The sequence below is a fragment of the Pseudorca crassidens genome, chromosome 1 (assembly GCF_039906515.1).
Source record: "Pseudorca crassidens isolate mPseCra1 chromosome 1, mPseCra1.hap1, whole genome shotgun sequence".
NCBI classification, from domain to species: Eukaryota; Metazoa; Chordata; class Mammalia; order Artiodactyla; family Delphinidae; genus Pseudorca; species Pseudorca crassidens.
Window position 1 is genome coordinate 133,717,096 of NC_090296.1, and position 14,157 is coordinate 133,731,252.

The 14,157-nt window shown below is 39.5% G+C and overlaps 1 non-coding gene across 1 annotated transcript; it reads right to left on the reverse strand.

The window, feature by feature from the left end:
* Positions 1-9,606: 9,606 nt before the first annotated feature.
* Positions 9,607-9,713, reverse strand: LOC137207180 (U6 spliceosomal RNA). The gene has a single exon (XR_010934969.1). It is a non-coding gene; the product is annotated as a U6 spliceosomal RNA (small nuclear RNA).
* Positions 9,714-14,157: the final 4,444 nt, after the last annotated feature.

The following is a 14,157-nucleotide window of genomic DNA, read 5'->3' on the forward strand; positions in this document are numbered from 1 at the left end:
CAGATAAAATTAGAAGTGGAGGATTGTAGAGGAGACAAGAAATTAACGCTTTCTCTCTGGAGGGAGTGTGAAGTGTCTTCTTTTTTATTTATTTATTTATTTATTTTTGGCTGTGTTGGGTCTTTGTTTCTGTGCAAGGGCTTTCTCTAGTTGCAGCAAGTGGGAGCCACTCTTCATCGCAGTGCGCGGGCCTCTCAATATCGCGGCCTCTCCCGTTGCATAACAGGGTGGTTTGACAATCTCATAGGTAAAAAAGAAATTAAGAAATTGGAAAGAAGAAATAAACTGAGTGCTAGACTCCAAGAAGCTCTATTAACCCTTCACTCCATGCCAAAAAATATGCCCAAGAGGCTCTCCATACCAATGCCAAATGATGACATACTGTCCCTGAGGTGGAGCAGCCCAGAGCTGTTGTTGAGTGTTGGGAGAGGAGGCTGGGGTAGGAAGGGAGGGGGAAGATGTGCCATGATAATGACGCTGGTTACAGGAGGGCTACCTTGATTTCCCATCATCACAGATACTCCTCCAGGTGTTAAGTGTGAACCAGTCTCAGAGGCAGGGCAGAAGGGAGCTCTGTAATCTGCTGCTCCCGAATTTTTAGTGCCATCATCAAATCTTTGCAGCCGATGCTCACATTGTGATACTGTGCCTGGGAAGAGATAATTCGTTTCAAACTCTAGTTACATGCATCCTGCAATAATATGTCCAGCTCTCTGGAAGGGGAACTGTAGTAGATCCATGAATGAGGAGTCAGACTTTTTTGGAAAATTTGTGCCCTGCATTAGTCCATGCAGTAGTATGCTGGTAAATGTTTAACAATAGGCTCCAAAACAAAAAATACTGATGTGAAGCATTTGCCTATTTCCATGGTGTAAATTCTCTCACTGTGGCCAATTTTAAGCAATCATTTGTGATGTCATGGATGTAGAGCTGGGAAGAGTTGCACACAGTTGGCTTTTAATAGTTGGTGTGAGCTTTGTCTAGTTCATCCAGATATGGAGTGGGTGGGGAGAAATGTGTTAGGATTCCCTGTCTTTGCCATCAGTGCCTGAGGAAATCTCCCCACCTCCACTTCAGCACCCCACCAGCCACACCTGACCGTTCTTGGTGCAGACCTTTTGTCAGGGATGTCCACTATTGTCCCTTACTTCTTAAGCTCGACTTCAGAAGGGAGCCCTGCCTTCAGTTCCCCACTCCCCCTCAGCTTGCCCCACTCACACTTTCCTAACCCCTGGGAACCTGACAACCACAGAGCAGTGTGTTGTAACACCCTCTGGCTGCTCTTCATTCCACCCCCATTGCCTAAAGGGAAACTGAAACTTCATTTCTCTTAAAACTTGCATCTCATTTCTATAAGACCAACTGAGCCCAGCTGCTTCCATTCCCAAGTTATTTCAAGATCATAAACTCAGAGCCCCTGCCCTTTAAATTCCTTTATTCTGTCTCCATGACTAATTATAAAACTAATTATTCTCCAAGGGTCAGATGTCTTTTGGATACCTCCTCTGTCTCTCCCAGGATAAAATTAAAACCTCCGCCATCTCCCATACTCCCATAGAATTGTGGAGCTATCTCATCTTTTGAATGTGCAGAATGGGATTTCAATTTTATTTGCTTATAAGTCTGTTTCCATTTCCAAGCTGTGTGCTCCAAAAGGCAGAGCCCAGTCATCTCTATCTTCAGCCCTCAGGGCAGTATCTGCCCTGTGGTCAGCCCTCCATACATATTTGTCAAAGACATAAGTGAATCAATGAATGAAGAAAATTCTAGAGTCATCAGAAAACAGGATGTTTGTAAGAACACTTTTGGCCTTAGGTTACTGAAGATATAATTCAAAATGGTTTAAGTATTATTGACAAAAAAGTTCAAAGGTGGGGCAGTTCCAGGGGTTGGTCCAGTCAGGGTCTCAGCAGTGTTCTGAAGGAGTCCATCGTCCTCCTCTGCCATCCTTTGCATATAGATTTTTGTGAAAAGGTAGCAAGAGAGCTATATATGGCAGCAAGAAGGTTGCAGCAGCTCCAGGCACCACATCCATATATAACAAGGTCCAAAGATTAGAAAAAAGACTCTCCTACTTGTATGTCAAAGGAAATTTCCCCAGAAATTCTTTTCCTCTTTCCCCCATAAGCAGATTTCCCCTCATGTGGTAAGGGAAAGGAAATGCAATGATTGACTTGGACTAATGAAAAAGTTCTCTTGAAGTTCATGGCCAGCCAGGGTTCTGGAAGTGGGATGGGAACGGCTATCTGGTAGGCAACCAACAGCTGCCACATATACAGTCAACAGAACTAAGGTATTGAACTGTGGTCCACATGACCAAGCTGTGTGCATCCCACATATATGAGGATGATTGAACATTAGAAAATCTGATGTAATTTATGACACTAATTGTAAGAGGAAAAAAATAATCATCTTAATAGATTCAGAAAAAGCTTGGGATAAAATTCAACACCTATTCATGATTTTTAATAAGATTTAGTAAATTTAATGAAAGGAACATGCAAAACATAGAGCAAACATGTTTAATGATGAAACCTATAGATTTCAGAAACATATGCCCAGAATCACTGTTTCTGTGCAAAACTGTTCTACAGATCACAGATCAGGATAAGAAAAAGAAATAAGTTGTATGAGTTTGAAAGGAAAAAAAAGCTATTATTATTTACAGAGGACATGATTATCTCCATAAAAACTTGAGAGTCTTCAGACAAGTTATTAGTATTAATGAGGGTTTAGAAATATCACTGGAAAGGATATCAGTTTTTATAAAGTCAGTCACCATGGTACATATCAGCAACAACGAAATACACTCCTCTAAAAAAATTTATAATAACAAAATATATAGGTTTCCTAGGAATAAATTTAATAAGAGCTAAGAATGATATTTATGGAGAAAATATAAATCATTGCTAAAATATATTTTAATAGAGTCAAATCAATGAGAGAGATAGATTATATTTATGCATAGAGAAACCCAAAATCATGAAAATTTTTACTCTCTCCCAAATACTCTAAAAATCCAGTGTAACTCCAAACAACATATGAGAAGATTATACGAAAATTGAAAGGCCAACAAATAATAGCTCTTTTTTGAAGATAATTTTGAAGAGAACTAGGGCAGAGAGGTCATGTTTGACCAGAAAACAAGACTTATTTTGAAACTATGGTAATTTGACCAGTGTGCTATTAGCAAAATATCAGATATATAGACCAATGGAAGAAATAAATGACCCCATAAACTATCTAATGCTTAAACAGAAACAATATATGAGAAGATTTTATCGTAGATCAGTATCAAAAGAACAGTCTACCTAGCAAATGCTTTCGGAACAATTGGTTATCTATTAAGGAAAGAAATGAAATTTATCTTTATCTCACACCATATGTAAAAATCAACCCTAAGGAGGATAAAGACATAAAATATGAGAATATTAATTTTTATTTATTTATTTATTTTTATTATTATCATTTTTTTGCAGTACGCGGGCCTCTCACTGTTGTGGCCTCTCCCGTTGCGGAGCACAGGCTCTGGACGCGCAGGCTCAGCGGCCATGGCTCACGGGCCCAGCCGCTCTGCAGCATGTGGGATCTTCCTGGACCGGGGCATGAACCCATGTCCCCTGCATCGGCAGGCGGACTCTCAACCACTGCACCACCAGGGAAACCCATAATTTTTATTTTTTATGAAAACATTTAATAAAACATCTTTGTGATTTTTGTGGTAGGGCAGTACATACAAAGTACATACATACAAAGAGGACAAACATAAAGACAACTTGATTAAAATGATAGAAACTCTGTTTCAAATATGGAAAGGAAAAAAAGTGGGGGGAGAAAACCACTTTTAAAAACTTGATTAAAATTGAAACTTGACTAAATTAAAGCTTGACTAAAACTTGATTAACACTTGACTAAATTAAAAACTTGATTAAAATCAAGTTGATAAATTCAACTTGATTAAAATGATAGAAACTCTGTGTTTCAAATACTGAAAGGAAAAACATTGGGGGGAGAAAACCATAGACAAGGATAAGATGTAAAGATGTTTGCGATATGTATACACAAAACATGTAAAGAACATTTGAAATTTGATGATAAGATAATCCTACTAGAGAAATAAGCAAATGATATAAACAGATAATTTGAGAAGAAATACCCAAATGACCCATTAAGAAAAAATATTCAACCACATCATAATCAGGAAATGCAAAGCTAAAAGACAGTCAGATTGGCATCAGATTGGCAAAAATTGAAAACTGAAAATACTAAGTGTTGGTGAGAATATGGAGAAAGAGGAAGTCATACTTTGCAGGTACAGAGGAAAATGTGTACAACCAATTTGGACAGCAGTTTAGCCACATGCAATAAACATGAAAATGAGCGTACCCTGTGACCCAGCATTTCTATTTCTAGGAAATGTGTCAAAGAAAATCTCACATATGTGCCCAAGGAGACACAGAGAATATAGAAAGTGTTAAGAATGCATGAAATTATTCAATGATAGAATGATAGAATGGAATGCAAGAACATGCATATCAGCTTCATATAGAATAGTAAAAAATTAGAAACATCTTAAGTATTAACAAGAGGATGGTGCATTACACTGAATTATATTTGTGTAGTGAAATACTATACAACAGTAACAATAAATGACCTGGAACTATATGCATCAACATGGAAGATTCTTTTTTTTTTTTGCAGTACGCGGGCCTCTCACTGTTGTGGCCTCTCCCTTTGCAGAGCACAGGCTCCGGACGCGCAGGCTCAGCGGCCATGGCTCACGTGCCCAGCCGCTCCGTGGCATGTGGGATCTTCCCAGACCGGGGCATGAACCCGTGTCCCCTGCATCGGCAGGCGGACTCTCAACCACTGCGCCACCAGGGAAGCCCTGGAAGATTCTTTTTTTTTTTTTTTTCCTTTGAGGGTGAATTTATTTTAAAAAAATTTTAAATTAAAGTTAATTTACAATATTGTGTTAGTTTCAGCAAAGTGATTCACATATATATGTAAATAGGTTCATTTTTACTATTTTTTAGATTTCACATATAACTGATATAATATGGTATTTGTCTTTGACTTACATCGCTTAGTATGATAATCTCAAGGTTCGTTCAACTTGGATGATTCTTGTATGCATATTGTTGAGTGAAAAGAGTTTCAGAAGAATATATTGTGAACAATGTCATTGATGCACCGTTTAAGTAATGTGTAATTGTGTAAAATGATACTCAGTATTGCTTAGTTGTACAGGATTTTGGTAAAAGTATAAGACATGCCCAGGTATGATGGACATCCCCAAGAGTGAATGGGATGGGGAACTCAGACTGATTCAAGTATGTTTGCACAGTTCTATTTTTTAAGCTAGGAGATGGATACGCTTGCATTTATTGTATTATTTTCTCCATAGTTTTATATGTCAGAAATATTTCACAATATATTTCTCAAAGATCAAAAGAAAGAGGCAGCTCTCTAGTGACCATAAAGGAACACTGGCAAGTTGATGAACACCCTTTCTGACATGTGTGTCATCTAGAAACTCATAGGAAATGTCTTCCCATGACCTGAGAAGAAAGTACCACTCTAACGTCCTGTGCTATATGGAGCATCTCTCACAGATCCAAAAGAAGGCTGATCTCAACATTCAAAAATTAATTTGAACGACGTGCTTTGGAGCACATTTTTTAAAATTGCAAGTTAGTTAAATGCTTCTGCAAAAATTAGAAACGCTTTCTGAGAAAAATGGTTCTCTCCATGAATCATGAGTTACTCAGTACTGCCTGAATTATTAGGAAATGCAGGCCAAAGCCCCGCTCAAAGGTTTTTGTCAATTGTTACCCAGTAAGTGTGGTTCCTCGCTTTATTTCTCAAGTCTTCTGGATCATCTGATCTTATTTGATTGTGGAACATGAATTTTCTTGTTTTAACCTCAACTAGTTCTGCAATCCAACTCAAAGTAGTAGACTTGGAAAATGAGGCTTTTAGCTGGGGAGAACCAAGGGCTGCCCTTGGGAGGTCAGATGCTCCAATGCAGTTTTCTCAACCTCTTGATGCTATTTGCAGTTGGCTGTGAAAGGATGGCTTTGGAATTGGCCTGGGGGGTCAATGAGAGCTAAACCAATCCTTCCTGAGAAGGGCTGCTCAGCCAGACTTGTGGGGGAGGACAGCCCCCAGACCGTGGGCTTAGAGACCGACCCTGACATGTGCTATCTGTGAGATCTAGGCTGATTCACTTAACCTCCTTGAGCCTCTGATTCTTCATCTGAAAAACAGTGTGTTTTGAAAATTAAATTAAGCAGTATCTGATAAATCAGCGCACATGAAAGATGTTCATTGAGATCACTAGCCCGATGAAAACACCCAGGCCCACTGAAACAGATCTGACTCTCTTCTGAGAATGCAAAAATGATCCTTTTGAATTCAGTCCTTAAGGCATTAGTATAAATGAACTTGTAGGTTTGCTTAAACATCTCTGGAAAAAAGAGGGCAATCTATGAATGAGAGACTTCAATTACAGCACTCTATCCCTAAGTGTGGTATGTTCTTGGTTCATGAGAAAGTTTTCAGTGGTGCAATTTTATATGCTGAATTTAATGACATTTGGTTTTCCTTGGACTCATCTTTATAGTTGCCTTCTGGTGCAGAATGAATGGGAAACATTCAGCCTGGCACACAGTAGGTCATCAGTAGGTGGAGGTACTGTTATTACTGCTCTTTTCTCTAATCAACACTGCTCCTTGTGGGAACGTTGTCACATTAAAAACACTAGAGTTCTGCACTGGCAACTGGGGAATCCATGCCATTGGGTTGTAGGAGGAAGGGGAAGACTGCAGGCAATGAGACACTCAATCCATCACTTGTTCCCACCAATTTCCTAAGAGCTGAGAAAAATAAGACCAATCACCTTCTCTTGAAAAAGTATATGAGGTGAAGTAATAAATTCTGGATTGCATGATGGGAGATCCAAGGTGGAGATGGATTTCCCATGCAGTAGTCCAGGCAAGCTGGTAGGATTCCTGTCTTTGGCTGTCTTAGGGGGATCTGTGAGGTCTCTAAGGTCTATTGCTGAGTCTTCAGAGCTTACCTGTATGTCCCAAACAGCCTCAGCCCCCTCCATCATGCTTTCTTGTATTGTGTCATGTTAGTATGATTATCAGTTGCTTTCACCTTATCAACAGATTCACAGCCTCCTGATGGATGATGTAATCACCATGCACTGTACATTTTCAGCACAGAATGATGCTGTTCTCTTTTATCTTCTGTATCCAGCAGGGGATGACTCAGTCAGAAAGAAATTTCACTTTACACATCGTTAGACTATGCTTCAGGCTTTCCCCAGCAGAGAACAATGGAATCTTGGCTCCCAAGCGTTGTCATTCACCTGCATCTTTCCCTATAAAGTGGGGCTGGGCCCTGTGAAATGGGTGGTCTGGTGTTGTAACAGTGGTAGGACCAGCTTCTCGGCTGTGAGTCTACATAGTGCCTGGTAGTTAGAGCAAGGGAACCTGATTTAAATAACTAGTGCAGCAAACTTTTAATTCTAATTATTCTTCTCTGGCGGCAAATTCTGAAATCCAGAAACACCCTGTGTATGTACTTTCTTTTTTGACAAAAGTAAAAGCTTGCATTTATGTAAAAAAGAGTAGATGATATCTCCCCTCTCTTTTTATATTTATATTTCAAAATTTATATTCTGCTATACAACAATGTATATTGGGGGAAGTGGGGTCAAGATTCTTTATTATATTTTAGGAAGGACTTCTAAGATGACTGAACTTTCTTCAGTCTTTCTTAATGAGGGGTCAGCAATCTTTTTCAAGGGAGGGTCTATTTTTTTAAGATGTCTGTTGACTAGAGAGAGAGCCATACAGGAGGAAATAGGGGGGATAGGGATGCATTAAGTGTTTTCTGGCTGCTGGGCAGACCCAGTTGCTGTACGATGCTGACTAATGGAGGAGTCTGAAGCCAAAGTTTCAAGCCTTCATCTGTGGTCCAGCTGCTTAAGAATGAGGACCAAAATTTTGTATGTGACCAATTTCTTCTCTCAAGACTGTCTGGTTTTCATTTTGTCTCTAATAGTTCTGCTGGAAGAAAATCCCTTAAATATCTTAACTGAAACAATGCTTATTGGAAGGGAAATCCTTCCTGGGTCAGCAAAGTTGGAGTCCTGATTGTGGAGGCTTTGTGGGCTCTCAAGAACTCCCCAGCCCATTCCTCTCTGCTTCCTTCACAGCTACCTCTGTCTGAGCCCTGCCCTGGAGGGTAGCTGGGACAGGGTACTCAGCTCTGGGGGTGAGGTCACATGTCAGTCTAGAACACTTGACCCCAGAGACCTCTGTCATTTCTTTCTCTGGGTAAGTTTCTGAGTTTCTGTAGAGCTAGAAGGCTGCCATTTGTAATGACCCTGAGAGCTATATCGGTCTCCTATATAAGAATGTTATGAAGCAATGAAGGAGGTTGGAGTCCGCTGCTGGCTGCTATTGAGGCAACAGGAAAAGTCAGTACATGGCCTCTATCATTGAAAGCTCGAGTTTGGTATCACATGTGATGGGGAGAGAAAAGAAAACCATCAGTGGAACAGAGTATCTTTATCATTTTAACTTTTAATAAGGCCTCTGATGTACTTACAATATCAGATGGACTTTTCATCATCACAAACATTTAGTATGGCAGATTGCAACCTCTAAGGGTGTGAGTGTCTGTGTGTGTGTGTGTTAAACATTGTCCTGATTTCCCACGCTTTTATTTCATGAGTAATTTCCTGTTAAACATTTATGATGGGGAAAACAGTTTTTCAGAAAGTTAAACATAGAATTACCATATGACCCAGCAATTCACTATTTGGAAATACCCAGAAAAATTGAAATCAGGGTTTTGAACTGTTATTTGTACACCCTCGAAAAGGTATTGTACACAGTAATGCTACTATTATTCATAGTAACATTATTCACAATAGCCGAAAGGTGGAAACAACCCAAATGCACATCAACAGATGAATAGATACACAAAATGTGTTTATCTACAATGGAATATTGAGCCATAAAGTGGAATGAAGTACTGATACATGCTACAAAAGAATGAACCTGAAAAACATTATGATAGGTGAAAGATTTTAGACATAAAGGGTCACATATTATATGATTCCATTTATATGAAGTATCCAGAATAGGAAACTCTATAGAGACAGGAAGTATATTAATAATTGCCAGAGGCTGGGTAAAGGGGGAAATGGGGAATGAGTATTTTTTTTTAAGTCTATGAATATCAGAGATTTACTACTTTTTTACATATATATAAATTCTTTTTTTATATTATTTTCCATTATGGTGTATCTCAGGATAGTGAATAGAGCTCCCTCTGCTATACAGTAGGACCTTGTTGTTTATCAATCTTATGTGTAATAGTTTGCATTTACTAACCCCAACCTCCCACTCCATCCCTCCCCCATCCCCCTCCCCCTTGGCAACCACAAGTCTGTTCTCTATGTCTGTGACTCTGTTTCCTTTTCATAGATAAGTTCAGTTATGTCATATTTTAGATTCCAAATATAAGTGATATCATATGGTATTTGTCTTTCTCTTTCTGACTTACTTCACTTAGTATGCTAATAAATATATGGAATGCTTTGCAAATTTGCATGTCATCCTTGCACAGGGGTCATGCTAATCTTCTCTGTATAGTTCCAATTTTAGTATAAGTGCTGCCGAAGTAAGCATGGGAATGACTACTTAATGGGCATAGGGTTTCCCTTTGGGGTGATACAAATGTTTTGAAACTAGATAGAGGTCATTTTTGCACAACATTGGGAGTATCCTAAATGCCACTGAATTGTATACTATAAAAGAGTTAATTTTATGTTATCTGAATTTGACCTCAGTTTAAAAAATCTATGGTGGGATTTCAAGAATCCAAGAGCAAAGCTTTAAAAACAGGTGAGAAGAATACATTTCTTTTTTTTTTTTTCTTTTTCTTTTACAGTATGTGGACCTCTCACTGTTGTGGCCTCTCCCATCGTGGAGCACAGGCTCCGGATGCGCAGGTTTAGCGGCCATGGCTCATGGGCCCAGCTGCTCCGCGGCATGTGGGATCTTCCCGGACCAGGGCACGAACCTGTGTCCACTGTATCGGCAGGCGGACTCTCAACCACTGCGCCACCAGGGAAGCCCAACATTTCTTAAATGCTATACACGCACATAGAGACACATACAGATGTAGATACAGAAGTCCCAATGCGGGGACTATTATATATTGGCCAGGTATGATGGTTAATTTTTTGTATCAACTTGATTGGGCCAGGGGATGCTCAGTATTTGGTTAAACATTAATCTGGGTATTTCTGTGAAAGTGTTTTCCATGAAATGAACGTTTAAATCAGTAGATTACTTAAAGCAGATTTCCTCCCTGATGTGGGTGGGCCTCAACCAATCAGTCGAAGGTCTGAATAGAACAAAAAGGCTGATTGTCCTGAGTAAGAGACAATTTCTTCTGCCTGACTGCATTCAAGCTGGGACCTTGACCTTCGCTTGCCCCCAGACTAGAAATACTTAATCTACTCTCCTGAGTCACCATCTTGCTGACTGACTCTATAGATCTTGGGACTTGTCAGTCTCCATAATTGTATGAACCAATTCCATATAATACATCTCTTTATATTTGTACCTCTGTCTATCTATCTATCATCTACCTTCTTATCTATCTCTCCTATTGGTTCTCTGGAACCAATACAGAGAACCCTAATATACCAATTTACCAAGTTTCTGACACAATTATTCCTCTTTTCATTTTCTTTCTGATCTTTCTTTCTGTTAACCTTTTTATCCTTTCTATATAATGCTTTCTTTCTGTTAACCTTTTTATCCTTTCTATATAATGCCCTATTGTCTACATGACTTTACTTCAAGTAGTCTCACACTTAATGGCAAACAAAATTGCTTATCCAACCTGAGACTAAAATTTTATCAGAAAATAAAGCTAACAATTCCACTGTTCTTTTGACCGAAAGTTAATTTTAGCAAGTGTGAAAATGTCACCAAATTATGTTTCTGTGTCTTTTTCTTCATAAGAGAAAAGGTGTTGTTTAGTTGTGTCTTTTCCGATATGTTAGCTTTATAACGAAATGTCCAGGTTCCCCTCCAATCACACAGCCCATTGGTATGTTATGAAAGAGTTTATGACTCTCATTAACTTTGATGGTTATAATTAAATGAAGCTGTGGAATAATCCAGGGCCAGCCCTTTGGAGTGCTCCTAATTCAGTTTCCATAGACACTCACGAGATGATGAGTGTAGCTAAGCCAGAGTCCATGATACTGTGATTTAAATATCTATTGTCTGAAAATAAAAATCTTTCCCTAAAGAAAAAATAAAAGGCCAGACATAGATAAAATTCAATATGGAGAGATCATTGTGTATTAGCACAGTGACATAGTGGACAAAGCTTCAGAGAAGAGGTGGCGCTTCATCTGGGTGTTGACCTAATTTAGTGGGGAAGGAAAGGTAAGAGGCAACTATTGAGCCCTTACAATGAGCTCTCATTAACTCTTACAAAAGCCTTGTAAAGAACATAGCATTACCCCGTTGTAGAGATGAGTAAACCCATGGTTTTGTCCCTGTAAACTTTGTGGCAGAAAGCAGATGTCTCAGATATGAGAACTGAAGCTGTGCATATATGAGTGTCCTAGACATGTTTGGATGATGAGAGGTGTAGAACGAACAGGCGTTGTCTGCTGGACAGTGGACAAGAATTACAGGAGTGTCTCATTGCATCCATCCCTCCAAGAGTCTTGCACTGGCGTCCCATCATCTTATGCCTGATTCAAGGAAGACAGTGCTGCAAAAAGAAGTGAGAAAAAACAGAAAGGGCCAAGTCACTGAGCCCTCCAGAAGACATTCAGTGAGTAAGGAAGTATTCTTGGAAGGGGCAACAATGTGGCACCCAGGGGTGAAGGTAAGAAATGGAGGAGTGGGTGCAGTGTGTTAGCTTCATAGAAACAGCATCAGGCATTCCCTAGGGATGTTGAAGCAGGAGTGGAAAGTGTCAGTTGTTAGACAAAGAAGTCTCTCTGGAGCAGAGGGGAGGTATTTTCCAGAGATGCTGAGAATTCTGAGCAAAGGGGTCAGGAAAAGTGCAAGTTTAGGGCCTGCCTTAGTGAGTGGGGGCTGAGTCTGATACCTGGTGCTACCACCATCATGACCCTGAGTTTACCTCTGCCTGTAGTGGCCTGGAAAATACACAATGGTAGGTATACCATTCTTTGTGTGAGGTTCTCAACTTCGTGAAATGGAAGCACAATTGGATTCTAATAAATATACTCAAAAAGAATGGACAAGTTGATCAATGCTGCAGAATACAATTCAGAAGGCAATCAGCGAATATTTACAGCTTTAGTATATGATAAAGGTAGACTTTCAAACCAGTGTGTAATGAATGGTGTTGAAATAATTTGTTATCCAAATCAAAGTAATCAAATTAACTTGGGAAAAAGTAAAGTTAGTTCACTTTCTTACACCATGAAAACAAAATTCTAGACAAACCAAATTCCTAAACAATTAAAACATCACAAAAGCATTAGAAGAAAAGTAGAATATATTTCTAACCTTGAGAGTAGGAAAGGATTTTATAAGAAACAAAATGCAAAAGCAATACAGAAAACAGACAGCTACATCAAATGATGTCAGGGACACATATCCAACTCTCAATGGTTACAATGAAGCCCTTTTTCTTGGTTTGAGGTGAACAAAGACATGTCAACTCTCCCTGTCTCCATGGGTGTGGGGTCCAACAGCTTTCACCCAAAACCCTTACTCACCATGTAATGTCCTTCTCAAAATCTTTTTATGCCCTAAACATGGTCCATGGATGAAAACCATTGATGTCCTCCATACTGATCTTGTATCTCACGTTGGAATAGAGCTTCTATTATCTTGGAGCCTCAGCCAAAGCTAAGGTTAAATAGCTTCATTTTAACATCTCTCTGTGTGTGTGTGTGTGTGTGTGTGTGTGTGTGTGTGGTGGGGGGGTTGTGCACATGTGTGCACGCACAGGCATGTGTCTGATGACACTTCAAACTGATAGCACTAGTAATCCCAGAGAGGGGAATTGAGTAGAGTGGTGAGTTGTCAAGTGGGACTTCAACTTTATCTGTAATTGTTTCAATTTTTATAGTGACAATATATTCATGGTTTACTTGGGTAATTAAAAATAAATGAAATTAACTGTAGTCTGTGCTTGTTGAGTTTCTGCAACTTAATTTCTATCTGCCAATGAAATAAATCTGAAACCTTTCATTTGGGTTAATCGCCCAACTAAATGTGTTGCTCTGTTGGAAGAAAACCAAATTGTGAGGCACTATTCAGGGCTCTGTGCTGTGGATTGCTCATATGGTCTCAGCATTGGTCTTTTGCTGTTCCCTCTTTCTAGATATGTACTCAGTATGTACTCTGATACTTTGACTTCCTGGCCCCTGGTTGACCTAAAGGGATAAACAACAAATCCAGTAACTTTCTCTCTTGCAAACATGAGAGAGTACATAGCTACCTGGTTCATTTCCAGCTGGAAGCAAAGCACAGTAGGTAGGGTATTTACTCCTACCATGAAATGAAAATGGATCTCTATTTGGCTTCCCAAAATAAGCTGAAAAAAATCACTTTTCCGGTGTTCAGAGCATCCTGGGGATATTTTGGTAAAGTGGCAGGCATAAAATGAACAAGGAGATTAGTCTTAGCACGTAATGTAACTTTGGCTGGAAGCACACATAGCAAGGCATGGCAGTAAAGGCACAACCCCCAACCTTCTCCAGGTGTGTTTCCTCCAGGCAATTTCTCACACTGCATTAATAATACCTTAATGATACCCATTTGGTGTTTTATAAATATTTTAAAGTATTTCTACATTTCCATTGGCCCATTTTACATCTATCATGTGCCCACAATTGTTGGTTGTGGGGTTTGGAACAGAAAGAGCCATTTTTTTCTCCCACAGGAAGCTCAGAGTGTAGTTCAGGGATGCAGACACTTAAGCCAACATTAAGTGTCAAGTTTCCTTTCCATTAAGCAAGGAAAATGCCATGAGAGAAAGAAACACAGGAGCTGTGGGAGAACAGAGCAGAGCATTGGGAGAGGTGTAAGAGAGCAGGGCCACTTTAGGAAGAGGAAATGGCAT